The sequence below is a fragment of the Strix aluco genome, chromosome 5 (genome assembly GCF_031877795.1).
Source record: "Strix aluco isolate bStrAlu1 chromosome 5, bStrAlu1.hap1, whole genome shotgun sequence".
In the NCBI taxonomy this organism is placed as follows: domain Eukaryota; kingdom Metazoa; phylum Chordata; class Aves; order Strigiformes; family Strigidae; genus Strix; species Strix aluco.
Genome location: NC_133935.1, coordinates 6,260,227 through 6,275,916, shown reverse-complemented (window position 1 = coordinate 6,275,916; position 15,690 = coordinate 6,260,227). Strand labels below are relative to the sequence as shown.

At 38.2% G+C, this 15,690-nt stretch overlaps 1 long non-coding RNA gene across 1 annotated transcript; it reads left to right on the top strand.

Moving 5' to 3' along the window:
• Window positions 1-763: 763 nt before the first annotated feature.
• On the top strand, window positions 764-14,484 carry LOC141923678 (uncharacterized). Its single transcript, XR_012623377.1, has 2 exons — window positions 764-1,222; window positions 14,113-14,484. It is a non-coding gene; the product is annotated as an uncharacterized LOC141923678 (long non-coding RNA).
• The last annotated feature ends 1,206 nt before the right edge of the window (window positions 14,485-15,690 follow it).

Sequence of the window (15,690 nt, the reverse complement as noted above, 5' to 3'; positions counted from 1 at the left end):
TAATGGTAAGTATACTCCCTAGCAGTTTTTTGGCTCAGGCCAGCTATCCCTGATGTAGTTCAGGTAAGGTCATAGCCCAAAAACTACATCCAAGAGGCTCTTCAGATGCAGCCACTCTGTTTCAGGGAGGAAGAAAGTTTCAGCACACAGACACAGAGCCAGGCTGTGGTGCTTGGCCTGTGGGGCAAGTCTGGGGCACCAGTCTGGGACTGTTTTGTTAGTACAGATGAAATCTAAATCCTATGCAATGTGGTTTTGTATTTCTCCTGTGAAAAAATAACATATTGGAATAGGTGACTTTGATTAAAGGACCAATTTAAAACATGTAAGTTATTCGTGCCTTCCTGCTCTGTTCTTCTGGCAAACTGTACATTGTACAATATAATTTTTCCATTTTTAGGTGAAGAGTTGGCAAGGGAAAGGAAAAACAGAAAACAGAATAGGTGGGTTTTATTAAAAACCCAAAATGGTAAAAGTAATCTAGTAATTCAATTATTATTTTTTCCAATTAAATAAAATCTCATGATAACAGGCTTGTATGCAGTTGTATGCAAATTTTAATTCAGGACAGATCCCCCTGCTAATTATTGATGATGTTTTCCCCATTCCTTTTTTGACTCCAGTTATTCCAGTATTGAATGGAATCCAAGACTATGCAGTTAATGTTCAACTGGCTACATTTTTCCTCTGCTCAGTTGCAGAGATTTTTTTGCAAGAGGCTCTAGCAATGTCATCAATCCACTGCATTTTGGGAGAATGTGGGCCAAGTTCTGCACTGATTCACACACTGCAGAACACAGAGTCGGTTGGTATCAGGCATGTTACATGAGATTGCATGGAGCAGAATTTAGAACCAGTGTATTCTTATTGTGTGTTATCTATTAGTCTGTATAATGTCCAGAGAAACAGAATTTTTGCTCTAGTACAGTTTTATCTTATTGGATAAGTAAGTTTTACCTTTAGATTTTTTCTAATTATTTTTTTTGTATACAATATAAGAATGCTAGAGATTCAATGGTAGTATTAAGTGATATTTTTAGTGTGGGTTTTTTGTTTGTTTTTTGCTTTTTTTAAAAAAGCACTTCAGACAAAACTTTTTGAATACAAACCATGATCAGATGCACGGCATTTTCTGCAAGAAAGAGCTTTGGAGAAAGAATACACCTGAATCATATTGCTTGGGTGACAGGAAAGTCCTTTGGAAATGTGGCACTGAAAACTTGTGAGTACTAAGCTTTCTTTTTTTCTGCAGCTTTGTGTCTTGGTCTAATAAAAACATTATATGTTGCTGCAAGGTTTGCTTCACATAAAGAACTGATGTCATTATAAAAGCAGAGCTGATATACACTGCATATTTTAACTAAAGACTGTAATTGGTGAATCAATAAAGCTGACGTGAGAATAATTCAGACTTAACTTGAACTATCCAGTGTCTAAGATTTTGAACTACTCATGGCTTTGAAATAGAAGAGTCAGTCCTATAAATATATCAGGCATTGGTCAAAATTCTACTTCTGCTTTTGATAGGAAACAAATCTGGCACCATTTCTAGAGATGCAGAATGCACCTTTATCATCAGTAGAAAGAGGGTATTCAAATGATAATGAACACGTAAACACATCAAGAATGCATTAAGAACTGAGACAGCTTTTGTTGTTCCTGTACTCATACCTACTTGTATATGTTTTTAGGGCTTTGCTTGATGGTTTCACATGATACCTAGTTTATTCATTAAGATGTATGATGAGTTTAAGTAAAGGAAGTTTACCTTTGGACTTTGGGAAAATCAAGCGGAAAAGAATAAATTTCTAGGATGTCAGATAAAATTCTCTAGTGACACTGAAATTTTGAATTCCTCCAAGGGTGGTTTGTCTGTCATCAAAACCTGTATCACCCTAAATCAGTGCATCAAAGTACACAGGAGTATCTGGGGACCTCCTCTTATCACTAGAACCAAGAAAAACCTTTCAGATTTTCAGCCCCTGTTGCATAATGAGGAGTATATGTGTTTTCTAGATTGAAGTTTTACTTTTCTATTACTCAGTTTAACTAACACCCCAGGTAAAAACACATTAACCAGGACATTTATTGCTTAAAAAAAACCCAACCAAAAAAACGGTATTAGAAATTCAGGACTTTTTACCAGACAAGTAGAACCTGATGAAATAAGTTTGAATTTCAGTAGGCATCCTTCTGGGATAACAGTGTTTGGGTATCCTTCAGATTCTGCTTCTGATTTAGGTTTGGAAGATTTCCCCTTTTTATAGAAAGGTAGAGCAAGCCTGGGCCCGTTCTTAACCCTCTGCTAGATTTCTTTTCCCTCATGGACACACACATGAAGTATAGGGCTTCTCAGATCAGTTGTTTTATCTACATTCACTGTGACTTTCTCTTCAATCTGTCTCCATGATTCATATGTAAATCGAAGGGTCATCTTCACATACAATGACTGCTACCTTCTGCTGACTGGTCCATAGGGAAACAGAGCACTCACTCTATCACCATTCCCTCTTTTCCAATAAAAATTCATAGAGAATAAAACAAATAGTGCATGCACTCTCCTAAGATTTAACACTTTGACTTTTATATGGGCTGCCTGTTCTGTGGGTCTCCTCACTCACTACAGACCTACATGAGAATCAAGAAGCATTTAGCACGGTGAATGCAAACTGGTTGGCTGCTGCCGTCTGTCTTCCACCATTTCCCTACCTCCTGCTTCACTCCTGTGGCACAGATCTTCCATTTACTGCTTTGTTGGGATTATGCTTTCTCAACCATATATCTCAAGGATCAATTTCACATACCAGATCCCTAAAGGTGCTTGATCAGATAATGTATATACACTTCATATGTTGCTCTCCAAGTGATATGTATCTTCACTAAATCAGGTCTCAAAAGTGAGCCAAGAATCCTACGGAAGTATAGGCCTTACACTAACTGTTGTCAAATTATAAAGGACTTATGCAGATGAGGATCAAGCCACTTCTGAAAACTGATGAATAGATTGAGAAGATTATAATCTAAAGACATAATTCAGAAAAGATTTAAAACTGTGCTTCATTTTACACATGTAGGCAGTCTCAAAAAAATCAATGGGATTATTCATGTCCATGAAGTTAAATGCACCCATAAATCTCTGTAAAGTAATGACCCAAGGGTCCAGTCTTGCGTTTATCTTCAATATGGATTTTAGTACTAGAGGCAATTTCATTGATGACTTAAATATGCTCATACATAGTAGTATCTCATATTCACAGCTGCATGTATCTGATTGATCAGGTCCTTAGATAATATGTGGAGTGGCAGAAAAGAGAGGTTTTGGGGTTTTTTTTCAGTCTGCTCACTTTTAGTATTGTAACCCCAACCAGCTTTAAATACTTCTCTTTTCTTGTATTTTAACTCTGAAAAGACAGAAAATATTCCTTAATAATAAGCTAATCTGTTTCTTCAGTCTTCATCAGGACTCCTGATTCCACCACCCATGGTTCTTTAATTTATAATTAGATTATTAGTGGTAAATTGGTCTCCCCCTTACCCATGTTTGGATAATATTTGACTCTTTTATTGTGGCTGGTTTAGTGTTCCCTTCCCTGTAGGAATTTCCTTTCTTTTTACCTTGGCAAATATGATCTACCCTCATGTAACTGCTTTTTTTTTGACCCTTTGACACTCATTGATGTATATTCAAGCATCTTCAATTAAATATAACTGGGCTAAACAGAGGGCTGACCTCATATTTTTACAGCTGTGACACAATTTCTTCTCCCCAAAAATTTCAGATTTTATTTGTTACTATTCATGACTTCTCATTAAAGATAAATCAGAAAAATCTTTTTTATACTTATTGCAGGTCTTCTGAAGTTTACACTCATCTGCTCTAAAATTCTAAAATTTCCACTATGTTTATTAACTCTGTCTATCTTCAAAGAATTAACTGGATTCCGATCACCCCCATTTGAAAGACTGCTACTTGAAAATTTTCTGTCTTCAACACTCCAATTCTGTAAACCTGAAAGACAATTTTTCCTAATGAGCTTCTTCATTAATACTGATCCTCCACTCTGCCATGAAGTTTTAACACAGTATAGCTCTACAGACTTCAGTAAAATCGCGCTGACATGGAAACATCATAGAAGCAGAGGAAGAGACCACATCAATTTAAATCATATGATTTGGAACTGGTTCTGATTTTCCTTCGTGAGATCCACAAAAAATGACATGTATTAGCTAACAGCAGTAGAATTATATTGGTCCAATACCTGTATAAAATCAGAATCAATCCTTACATGATATGGTCAGACAGATGGAAACTGGAAAAAATGCAATTGTTTAGATTTACAATTATCTGCCAATCACTGTATACTGCTCTGAAAAACAGGTAGCAGCTGTAACCCTAATTTAACCATTTAATAGATCCCTATATGAGTTTGGGCATATAGTGTCCGCAATGCTTTAATACGATGACATATTATTTTCGGAGTTGGCTAAGTTTGACTTTGATAACATTACTCACCACTTTCAGCTAATCCTTATATCCACCAGTCACATTCTGTGTTTACTCAATCAAGGAGGCTGCTGTTCTCTCCCACGAAGGCTGTGCTTGCACTGCATATGCTGTATTGCAACAGTTTGGGATTGTTGCACTATAAGTTTGATTTAATGTGTTCTAAAATCAGCCCACAGGCTTGCATTTCCTGGTATCTCCATATGGATGAAGGCTGACCTACCCAGCAATGGTTTCTTGAGGCACAGACTCCAGTATAAAACAAAACTTTCTAGGTGGTCTACTGCCTTCCTTGCTGCTTGTTTTAGGCTCACCTAGGGCTCAGCCAAGGGCCCTTGTCATGGCCAGTCTGTTTCAGCTCTTCAGCATTCATCTCAGCTGCTGCACACTCCACATGTCATTCAGGAGAAGACATGATAAAAAAGTTGCTAAAACCCAAGTTTGGATGATAAATATCCAGAAGAAACAGGCTGGAAACAACATTTATATCAAGCCTATGTAAGAGTGTTCCCAGACAGACCACTGTGGTGCTAGCGGGATGGTTCAAGGAGATGTGCTATGTTCACTGGCTCTGGGCTATAATCAAAACCCTTAGGGTGAACATGCCACATGGAGAAGTGATCTACACCCATCTTGGACTCTATGTAGATGCACTGCTAGAGGTTTTTGCCTTTAGGCTGAAGCATCTAAACAAGTGGACCCTGACCACCTTTTCTGCAGGGCAGTAAGACCTCATCTCCATTTGCAGTCAGCGGAGAGGAATGGTCACAGTGACTGGGTTAGGAATGGACGGTGGGAAGGCTGGACACAGTGCCTACGTGTCTTCACTGGCTCTACCCAGACATGAGGTAGTTCAAGGCCTCCTCCCACAAAGGCCACCCCTGCAGCCCCCTGGCACAGACACCCTGCTCGATGCAGGACCTGATGCCCACCTTTCAGGGTTGAGTTGCTTCAATAAGCTCTAGCCTGGTCCCATGGGCTGAATTTGTAGCTGGCATTCATTAGGTGTGCTCTGGAACCTCTCCTTCCAAGATAATTTCATCCAAAAGGAATGTACTTCGTGTGCTTGGAGAAAACCCTGTGATGCAAACCACAGCATGGTATTAAACTTATTCTGGTAAGTAAGCATCTCTGGTACTACTGACCATAATCTGACTAAGAGAGGGAAACAGCAGGTGCATCTAGGAGTCATAAAATGCCTGTTTTCCTACTGAACGTTTCAGATGCCCAAATTTTTGCTAATTGTGAAGAACAGTATTCCTTTCTGATTTAAAAAAAAAAAAAAAAAAAAAAAAAAGAAAAAAAAAGAAAAAAAGAGGGAAAAAAATGAACAAACTGGTTAGTGATAAAACCCCCAACCCTTTATAAATGGACTATTAAGTCTGTCTGGCAGTTCAAATCACACAGTTTAGCAAAACTCAAGTGCACAAAACCTAGGAAATTAAGACTGATGGTACACAGCTGCAATTTTGCTGTTCCCAGACAATCTCCTAAAATGCCCAAATGCATGTACTCTCCCTCAGTCTTCCTATTGCCAGACAGTTGGGCATATGACCACAAAGAAGGGACTTAGTATCCAGCACCTTCACCATTCTAAAGCAAAACTAGTGTTTGAAAGAGATGCAATGAGCTGCATTTGCTGTACACTTTGAGCACATGCTCAAATAAGAGCTCCTTACCTACTCCATTTTAGCACCCTTTCCTTCAGGTTTCCATCTTTACTTGCTCACAACTGACAATATCCCTGGTAAAATAATCCCAGGCATCACTGCTGAAATGGACACCAACACAACATCAAAACACAGTAAACTGAACCTCTTGAAGTACCCATATGCACCTGTTGCTTTTTATTCAGTAGCAGTGATGGGTGGCTAGACATGACCCCAAATGACCTTCCCTCACAATCCAAGCACTGTCAAGGTTTTGCAGCTAATGCCTCCCTTGGCCATCAGTTCATTTACACTTAACTCAGTGAATGTCTGCTGGTTATATGTAGGTAGTTTTTAGTAGGAAATGATAGCTTCGAGGTTGGAAGAACAGAGTTATGGTTCATGGAATAGTTCATGCATATAATATTGCATTCCCCTGTTTTCAGAAGCCCTAGTTTGAATTACTCTAGCTGTTAAGTCCTTAAATTAGTACGAAAAGAAGGAGGGAGGGAGGGAGTTTATTTCTTAGGAGAAAAAAAGACTGTGGAAATATTTTTTTTTAGGAGAAGACACCATGATTTAGGATAAGGTACCTTAATGCTTGGTCCTGCTGTAGTGTTTTTGTAGTTTGCATCATTTACCTCCATCAAGTCACCCAGACCTTCAGCGTATCCCCACGACCTATCTTCTGCCTGTTTGTTACACCTGTTGCTGAAAGGAAAATATAATTTCCATCCCTAACAATCAGTAAATAGTTCAAAATTTGTTTCAGAATCTCAGTGAAGTTTTAATCTGATGAAACAAAATCTCTGAAAAATGTCCCATAAGAAACAGTCCAATGTTTGACTTGGTTAATGCCAAATGCTTGTTTCAAAAAATAATCAGTAGAATCACATTAAGAACTGGTTTGATCTTGCATAACTGCAGACATATAGGTATGGCATTAAGGGCACACTGTCTGCCAAAACTTGTTCTGCAGCTGATGGAAGAATACCTAGAGAGGCAGCTTATCCCATTTTCCTGGGATGAATTAATACATTCCTGGAGGTGCTGCTTCATTAACTACAAGGGGTGTCTAAATATCTACCATTGACTGGATACCTGTAAGACACCAATGTGAAATAATGTACAACCTGCACCAGGAGAGCTTAAAAACCTCATAAAATGAAACACAACTAGAAAATGAAGCCCCCAAATTTTGACGTTATGTAAAGGAACAGGAAAATTGAGGAGTTTTGTCTAGATTTGAAATACCATGGATGTGCTTATTTTTTTTGAAGAATAAATGCTGTATCTTCTTCAGTCAGGCTGCCAGAAAAGGGTTTGACGACACTTTTTGGCCAGTTCTAGTTATAGCCATGTGTGCTGGCTTGACAAAGGTCTCTGGTCTTTCATGTTCAGCATTTGAACAGTGCCTAGTCCCAGGAGAGCTACTGTTTAGCAGGGTTTGTAGGGCACTCTGGTCGTCCAGACAACAATAACTAATTTACAAGCTGTGGACTTACAAATTTTATAAGTTTCATGAGAACAAGGTTTACAACATGTAGAAGCTTACAAGCACTGAAGAAACCACTTCCTATGCTCTGTATGGGCTCTGTCATGTGGGTGTTTTTTTTACTATAAACCATTAAATACTGGACTTCTTAAGCTCTTTAGAACACATATTATATTATTTTCATCTTCTCTTTCTCTCCAAGTGTCTAATAATATTTAGTGTTCCACAGTGGGATGCAAATTTTACTTTTTAATTTGCCAATAAATCTCAGAAAGTGTCTTCCATTTGTCAGAGAAAATTTCTATAGCTATAAAATACCACTGAAGTTTTATATCATTGCTTCTTTAAGCAATTTTCAGATGCTGTAATGAGCCAGGGAGGCAGATGCCTAGAAATTTCAGAAAAAAAGCTTACATCGTGCACTTTTCTGACTCACTGTCTTAGACTGTATCTGATGTTTAATGTGGTCTGCTTCTCTTTGTGATGCCAGCTGTATTACTGTTTTAAACTACTACTTCATAAAAGTATCTAACACGCTGTCCTATGAATCATTAACAATGTTTGCAAGAGGACTTCCATCTTCCTCATCTTTTGCTGTAGTAAATTTCCTCTTTAATACAAGCCACAACTTCATCATTAAGTGGAAATTCATTACCCATAAGCTGAGTGGAGATAGCTGCAAACAGAGCTTAGTTTTTGCACTTGTTAACTATCAACATTTAATAGGTTCTGACAACATGTTCAGCCAAGTGCAAGACAACTGAAGACAGCCCTTTGACTCTTAGTGATTAAAATAAAAAAAGTGACAGTAGTAGCATGTCAATTCAGACAGCTAGGGATAGAACCTGGAGTTACGAGTACCTGTGGACTTTATTCAGATACTGATTCTGTAGGTTACAGGATCCCACCAGAAGCATAGATAATAAAACCTGTACAGATCACTACTTTTGTGGATACTTTTTTATAGCTCCAAAATGTGAGCAATAGTGTAAGTAAAGCTCTTTGATAGCACAGAGGAGGAAAACTGGGATAGAGGCATAACAGGAATAGATAAGTGCATGGCCATGTAGGAAATGATCTACTGAGTTATTGGTTCTGAGATGACCACATTCATGTTTTATAGATGCTTGGGCTGCCAGACATGATTGATGGCTACTCATGAACTGCTCACAGAGTAAGCTATGACAGTGGGCTTTTCATCTAAAACTCTGTCTGATGGCGATCATAGATAGCTGCTATTGTGTTTTGGCCTATGTTGTTCGGTCTGTCTTTTTCCTGAATCATATCATCCTTTCATTTTACCCTACCGACTGGATTGTAACAAAACACCCATCTTCAACAAGGCCAGTAAAGGCTCAGTGGTCCCATTCTTAACCCTGAAGAAAGATCCTGAACATTGAAGAGAAGGGATCGTGAGAAGAGAAATTGGATATGGCAAGTAACGGAAATTGTGTTGAGGCCGCAGCAATTCTATATTTTTGAAATGTTTACATGTCTAACAGAGAACAAAGGATAACATAATGGTAGGTAGCTTAAAGCAATGGTGGAGCTTTGCAATAATTTTCCAGGCATTTCTGCAATTTCAAAAATAAACCATGAAATACAAACAAATCTGTAGTTGGTTAAAAATAGTTTCTCTGATTTATTTTTCTGAACTTGAAAATTCAGTCAAAATTTGGATAATTTGAAACATTTTACCAACTTTCACCAGTACTCTTATCAATGTCCTTGTTATTTGTTACATCATACATATTATTACATCACTAGATAGGAGTTCAAATTATGGACCACACCACACTGTGTAAGTACAGCCCTACCCTAGTCCTATCATTTCTGTATAATATAAGAGAAAACATCACTCAAGAAAAACAGAGTGCCACAAGGAAGCAATGCAGCAATGCTGATTAGTGTAGCAGACAGATCAGCATGTGAACCACTAACTTCCCTGTAAGCATCACAGCAAAGGAGAGTCTAAAACTGGAGCGTGAAGAGAAGTGGCAACACTTTGCTAGAGGTAACTCCATCAAAAGGGAGGAAAGTTTGAAAGAAGGGTTAAGGTTGACTGTCAGCCAGATTTAATTAATGATTTGTGGAGATTGGCAAAAAGGAGAGATGAAAGAGTCAGCACCTACAAGAAAATAAGACAGTCTGAATGGGAATAGGGCACAAAATGCACTGAAAAGAATAAAATCAGCAGCTTACATAGAAAGATGGGAGATGAAAACAAAGAAACAACATTCTGAGAACATCTTCTGAGGATTGAGGAGCTCCAGAAAAGAAAGAATAAAGACAAGATTTCCTAGAACTCATTCCCCAAAGAAAACCAAGCAGCTTATTGCTGCAAGACACAGGATAAATAAATGACCCAGCAGAGCATGTGCACTCAGTGGTTAGTGCAATACAGAGACCTGTTTTGCCTTAACCAAATGCATTTGCAGAGGGGACCGTTTGTCAATTCTGAGAGAAATTCTGGGAGGAGTATCTGATAGCAACCATTTAAGTTGGCTAGCATCTTCCAGATGCTCCTAGCAGAACCAGACATATGACTGTACAGTCTCTCCAAACACAAGCTGTAAAATGTTTTTTCATAACATCAAGGGGCAAAATGGAGCACAGGCAACATAACCCTACTGAGCTCTGTTTGCTAAGCAGGCTAATAGAAGGATAAGCTGCACCAAGAACAGCTTTACAAACAAACACACAAACACACACACACTTAGAGTTGACTGAGGCCTTCCCCAATCACTGCTCCTGTGAGACCACACTGTCAAGCCTGAGGAAAACACGACACTTGCTCTGACTGGTCTCAGTGTTGGGATCTTGGATGGTGGCTTGACCCTAGAGTGTGGTTCCGCCTTCACCTTCCTCTTCAACCACTGTTTCTATTCAGTGTCAGACATCTAGGTAGCAATGTTGCCCCTGCTCCCTCCCTGATCGCTATTACCTAATATATCTTATTAGTCTAGCTGATTCGGAATAGCCATCAGAGAAATCCCCATACACTTTAACTTGTCTTCTAAATAGAGCCTTTCTTCTAAGCCATGCTAGAAAATTTGATAGTCCTTCTAATTTTAAGTCACTCCACAGCTGCAACATCATTAACAAATGAACAAAATCAAAATCAAAGTAAAGGCCCTGAAAATCTCTCTCTAGTAACCCAGAAAGAGGAATATGAAAACTGAAATTTGCAATATACCAAACCTCAGGGAGAATAAAGATTAACCCTATATGATGGGATATTGTGTATGATGCTGCTCTATTATCCACAACCACGTAATCAGTTGGCCTGCTCACATTTTACTACTTAACCTTTCCCCTCCAACTGGCCTTAGCTCCATCTTTTCAGAGGCAGGAAACCTTTCTGAATAGCTTCCTGTACTCATCCTCTTCGGCATGCCATTTCAACTTTACTGTTCCTTAAGGGCCTGAATGTGCAGAACTATTTTTAAGCCCGCCATTCAGTGACATTTAGAGAAGTGTGAGGCTTCAGTATGTTGGATTCATCAGGAATGAATAAAAAATGTATCAGAAAGAAAAACCTAAACCAAATACCTCTACTTCAAACAAGATTTTTTGATAGGAACCCAATCCAGTTCTTAAAAACACGTTGTTTAATTATTTATGATATTTTATAAAAAATTCCCCACAGTCATATTTTTGTACTTCAGCTTGAAAAATTTAATATATCAATCCAAGGCTTTTTCTTAATAATTTAAAACTTGTATAGTTATATAATTTTAGCTTCTGGATATTTCCTTATAGATATTCCTCTCAATTGGGTGGAAACCAAGTGAAATAAGAACTATTCCACTTTGCAATCACAGGACAGATAGAGAGGAAAAGAGATGAAGCTGTACAGCTTGGGCCCTTTTGGACACACATCCATATTCTTTATGTTTTTTGTCACTTTTATTCCCCTCTTTTTCTGCATTCACTTGACAAGTGTCAGAGCAGAGATGCTTCTACTACACTTGGGAATGATATTGTTTTGGGTGAGATTCACCTTTATTACGTGCACCATTTTTAGAGTCTCATCCTGTTATTCTTGTGCACTCTAAGGCTCCATTCAATGCAATGAATTGTTTGGCTTTGCAAAGAATTTAGTTTCAGGTTGTAAGTGTTTAACATCCTACAGCAGAGTGATGACAGGCATTACTGCAGATTCTGCAGTTAGCAGTCATTCCCAGGCTTCAGAACAGCTAAACCACAAACTGTCTGTAATAACCATGGATTTGGGAACTTTGAGTGAATGAAGGCTAGATAGTATTTGCAGGTTTCAAATCTTTGGAGCCAAAATTCTCAAAACACCTATTTTAATTTACAGACAACATGATTCCCAGTGAAAAAAAGATCAGGAAGAAAAGACTTCCTCTCATCTCTAGTCATGACATCAATTGAGATCATCAGAAGAACCTTGGAAATTTCTTACATCACTGGCAATTTCCATGTGTTCTTCAGAAGAGGGGAGCACAGAAAGAATTAAAAATCTGTTTAGTTCCAAATAATGGTTTGAAACTCTGAGCTGTACTACAACTTTTTATTTAAAAAAATTTTCTGAAAAACTTTCTTCTGCTGTGTCTCTCAATCATTCCATAATTTAATATCCTTCAGGTAAAAACAATACAGCTAACTAACACCTGTGACCTGCCTCTTATTCCCTGGAACTGGTGACTATTTACTAAAGAAGCATATATTTGCTGGTATAAATACTTCATGAGTGTCCATAAACAAATGAAGCTAGACATACTTCTTCTACTTATAAAGAAAAAAAAAAGAAAGCTAATTTTTCAGCTAAAAGTTTTGGTAAAAAGAAAAGCTGCTCCTTTATCCTATGCTACTATTTAATTAAGGGAATATTTTAAATCTTTCTGAAAATATTTTAAAACCTGTTTTCATATTTCAGAATTCTCTTATGAAGGCCATTTTTATGTCTCTCTCCAGAATAATAATAAAATGATAATAAAAACCCCATAAAAATCTAGAAAGAAAATTTTGAATATAATCTATTTCTAAAATTCTCTTAAAACTTCTACATCGAAAGGTCTGTCTGTGTCTATCAAAATTTCAATTTGAGGTGCACTGTTCAGCCAGGCACATATGTGTTCATACAAACCCTGTGTGCCCTGTGCTGAGCTGTATGTAACCTGAAGGATGGGGTGTCAGATTTAGCTTTAACATTCAAACAGACTCTGTGTGATGGAATTCTTTCACACTGTCTTCTTGTCCAAGGTTTCTATTCTGAATTTGAATATAGCATGTCCAGGTTCCTTCTTATATATATAATCAAGAAGCAATAGCAACTGTACTTCCTGAGATTAAAAGAATTCAGACAAACTTGCAGGATGGGATGGATTCTTTAATTTATCGTGAGTTTCAGCACTGATCATTCTCTGTAGGCTAAGACAGGCTTTGGATTAACTTCAGTGGCACTATTTTTTATTTAAAACAGTCAGGTCTCTGTGTCCAATGACTCATCACAGGTATTATAATGCATTATCTTGCAATCTGCTTGTTAGTTCAACAGAGTGGCTGTTGACTTAAGTTGAACAACAGTCAAAGAAGTCCTTACCGAGTTAAAAGTTGTTGAGTACTTTTAAGAAAAATGTGTCATACTCTTTAATATTAAGGGAAACATCATGATAGCAAAAAAGATGAAGAAACACCCAAAATTTTTCACATTATAAGTTTCATTCAGTCATTCATTTGTTCACCTTTTAATATAGTCCTCCTGGTTTTAATTATTACTTGATTTAAAGGACACAAAACCAAAATAACCTGCAGCTGAAAGCTACTCTGTTTTTTAGCTAAGTTTAATCTGGAACTTTATATGAAATTGTTCGTGAAACATAAATTAGTATTATTTAACTGTTTTTATAAATCATTAGCTATAGTCAATGACATTATTGCTGTTCCACATTAACTTGTGGTTTGACTATAACCTGGTTCTACAGTGAATGTCCCGTGGCTTTGCCCTGAAGGAAATTTTGTTCACTGCCATAAGCAGTAAGCCTGAGTCTCCTTGATTCTTTTATTCCCCAGAAAATTAGAGAAAAATAGAGCCTCTTTCCACACCCCCCCCCCCCCCCCCCCCCCGTAGTTTCTTATGGCTTGCAGTCAGATTTGGTGTCAATATTTAAAAAGGGGGACATTGTACTTTAAAACCTAGTGCTGCAACTTTTGTACATATGAGTAGATTAATGTTAACGCAGAAATGAACACTGAACCCTGCTCAGCCTAAATATTTGGCTGGAGGTAGTTAAATGGAGAAAGAAAATGGGATACTGGTTGTGTACACATAGAGAAATCTCTTTTGTAAACCTTATTTACCTGGTGAAGGGCAGAGGGAGTACTTGCATAAGTAAAGGCTACAGTACATAGACTATAAATTATATACAAAATATAGGAAAAAAAATAAGAGGAACCTGTTAGTAAGACCTGAAAAACTCTTTTTTTAATCTACACAGGGACTCATCTTGGACATTTTTTCTCACTCTTCTGAAACCAGCCTCACGTGCACAAAAAGCTGCATGAAGATGTGTGTGAGGAAAGAACACTCTGTTTCTCTGTGGAGACAAATGGGTCCAGGACAACGACAAAGCAGGGACTGAGTCAGCGCACAGTGTGTAGCAGCAAGACAGGGGACAGTCTGGATTCCCAGATGTATCGTGGGACGGTGTCCTCAGCCTTCAGGCATCTAGACTGGCCTCAGCAGATCGCAGTCTACAAATAGGATCATCATACTGTTAGCCTGAATGCTTTTATATGTATTGAGATTAAAACATTTCCTTGACTTCAAGTTTGCACAATTGCTCAGATTAAAACTCTTCTGTTACAAACTCTTGTTTTCATGTTTTCACTGATTCCTGGGGGGAACCTGTTTAGGATTAACTCTTCTTGGAAAACCTCTACGTGCAGTTTAATTTTGGCTGCAATACTGTATATAGCCCAACAAATTTTTACTCTGATAACTACAAGAACATTGAATGTGGAAACATGGAACGGAGCTTGCTTATAGTTCTCAGAGGGGTGGTTTGTATTTGTAACCAAACTGGAAAAAAACACTGCCTAGGGATTATAAAGTTCTGACTCTTTAAGAGCTATGTACCTGGTAGTTACAGCAGGAAATGTTATTAAGTTTGAGAATTTGCACTGGAAAGGCCATTAACAAGAGACATTTCCATTCAGCTGAGTGAAAGATATGGGGATGGTCTGAGGAGGACCTTCTTGGGGTTGCATATGTGAGAATCTAGGAACCAAAAGCAGAATTTGGGGGCCAGAGCGTTCATCCAGTGAATTAAACATGACACTCATACAGTGGCACACACATTATACCCAACAAGAACCAAAACTTCTTTCCCATGGCAAAATAATCTGCTCACTCTAATAAGTAATGGGGGGCAGAGGGGGAGAGGTGAGGAATCTCCATGCTCACAGACAGATCCCAAAGAAAAGCTTTTCAATATCTTGAAAGACTGTGGTGCTCCAGAAATCACTCAAGGCACCAGGAAATGAAAACTCTTTCTTGATCCACTTTAGGAAGTGAAACTAGCCATTAACTAAGGACCAGGACTAAGCTGCTAGAGCTTTGAGGTAAAGGACATACTACTTCAAAGTATCCAGTTGTAGATGGGAGCTGGCATACCCCACAACGTATTGACTAGTCCACTCTTTCGTGTCTGGAAAGTCTGGAAACCCTTGGTGTTTCCTCCAGCTGCCTCAATGCTTGTTTGTATTCAGAATGATCCTTAGGACATGCCAAGGTCAGGCAATCTGCTGAAGGGGATGCTTCAGCAAACCAGTAGCCTTGTCTTTCTGTAAAAGTAGCTAAAACCTTTGCTCACTCCTCAAATCCAGCTGCCAGTGTATAAGTAAGGGTGAAACAGCCAGTTACACAGCATGAAAGCATAAAGTCTAACAGCATCACATCACTTCTGAATTAGGAACTGATTAGAGCTGCTAGCAGCCCTTCTCCATGTTCCCTAGGCACAGTGATGTTGGAGTTGCTTTTTAAAGTTTTAAGTAAATGTTTTCTTTCTTTTGTT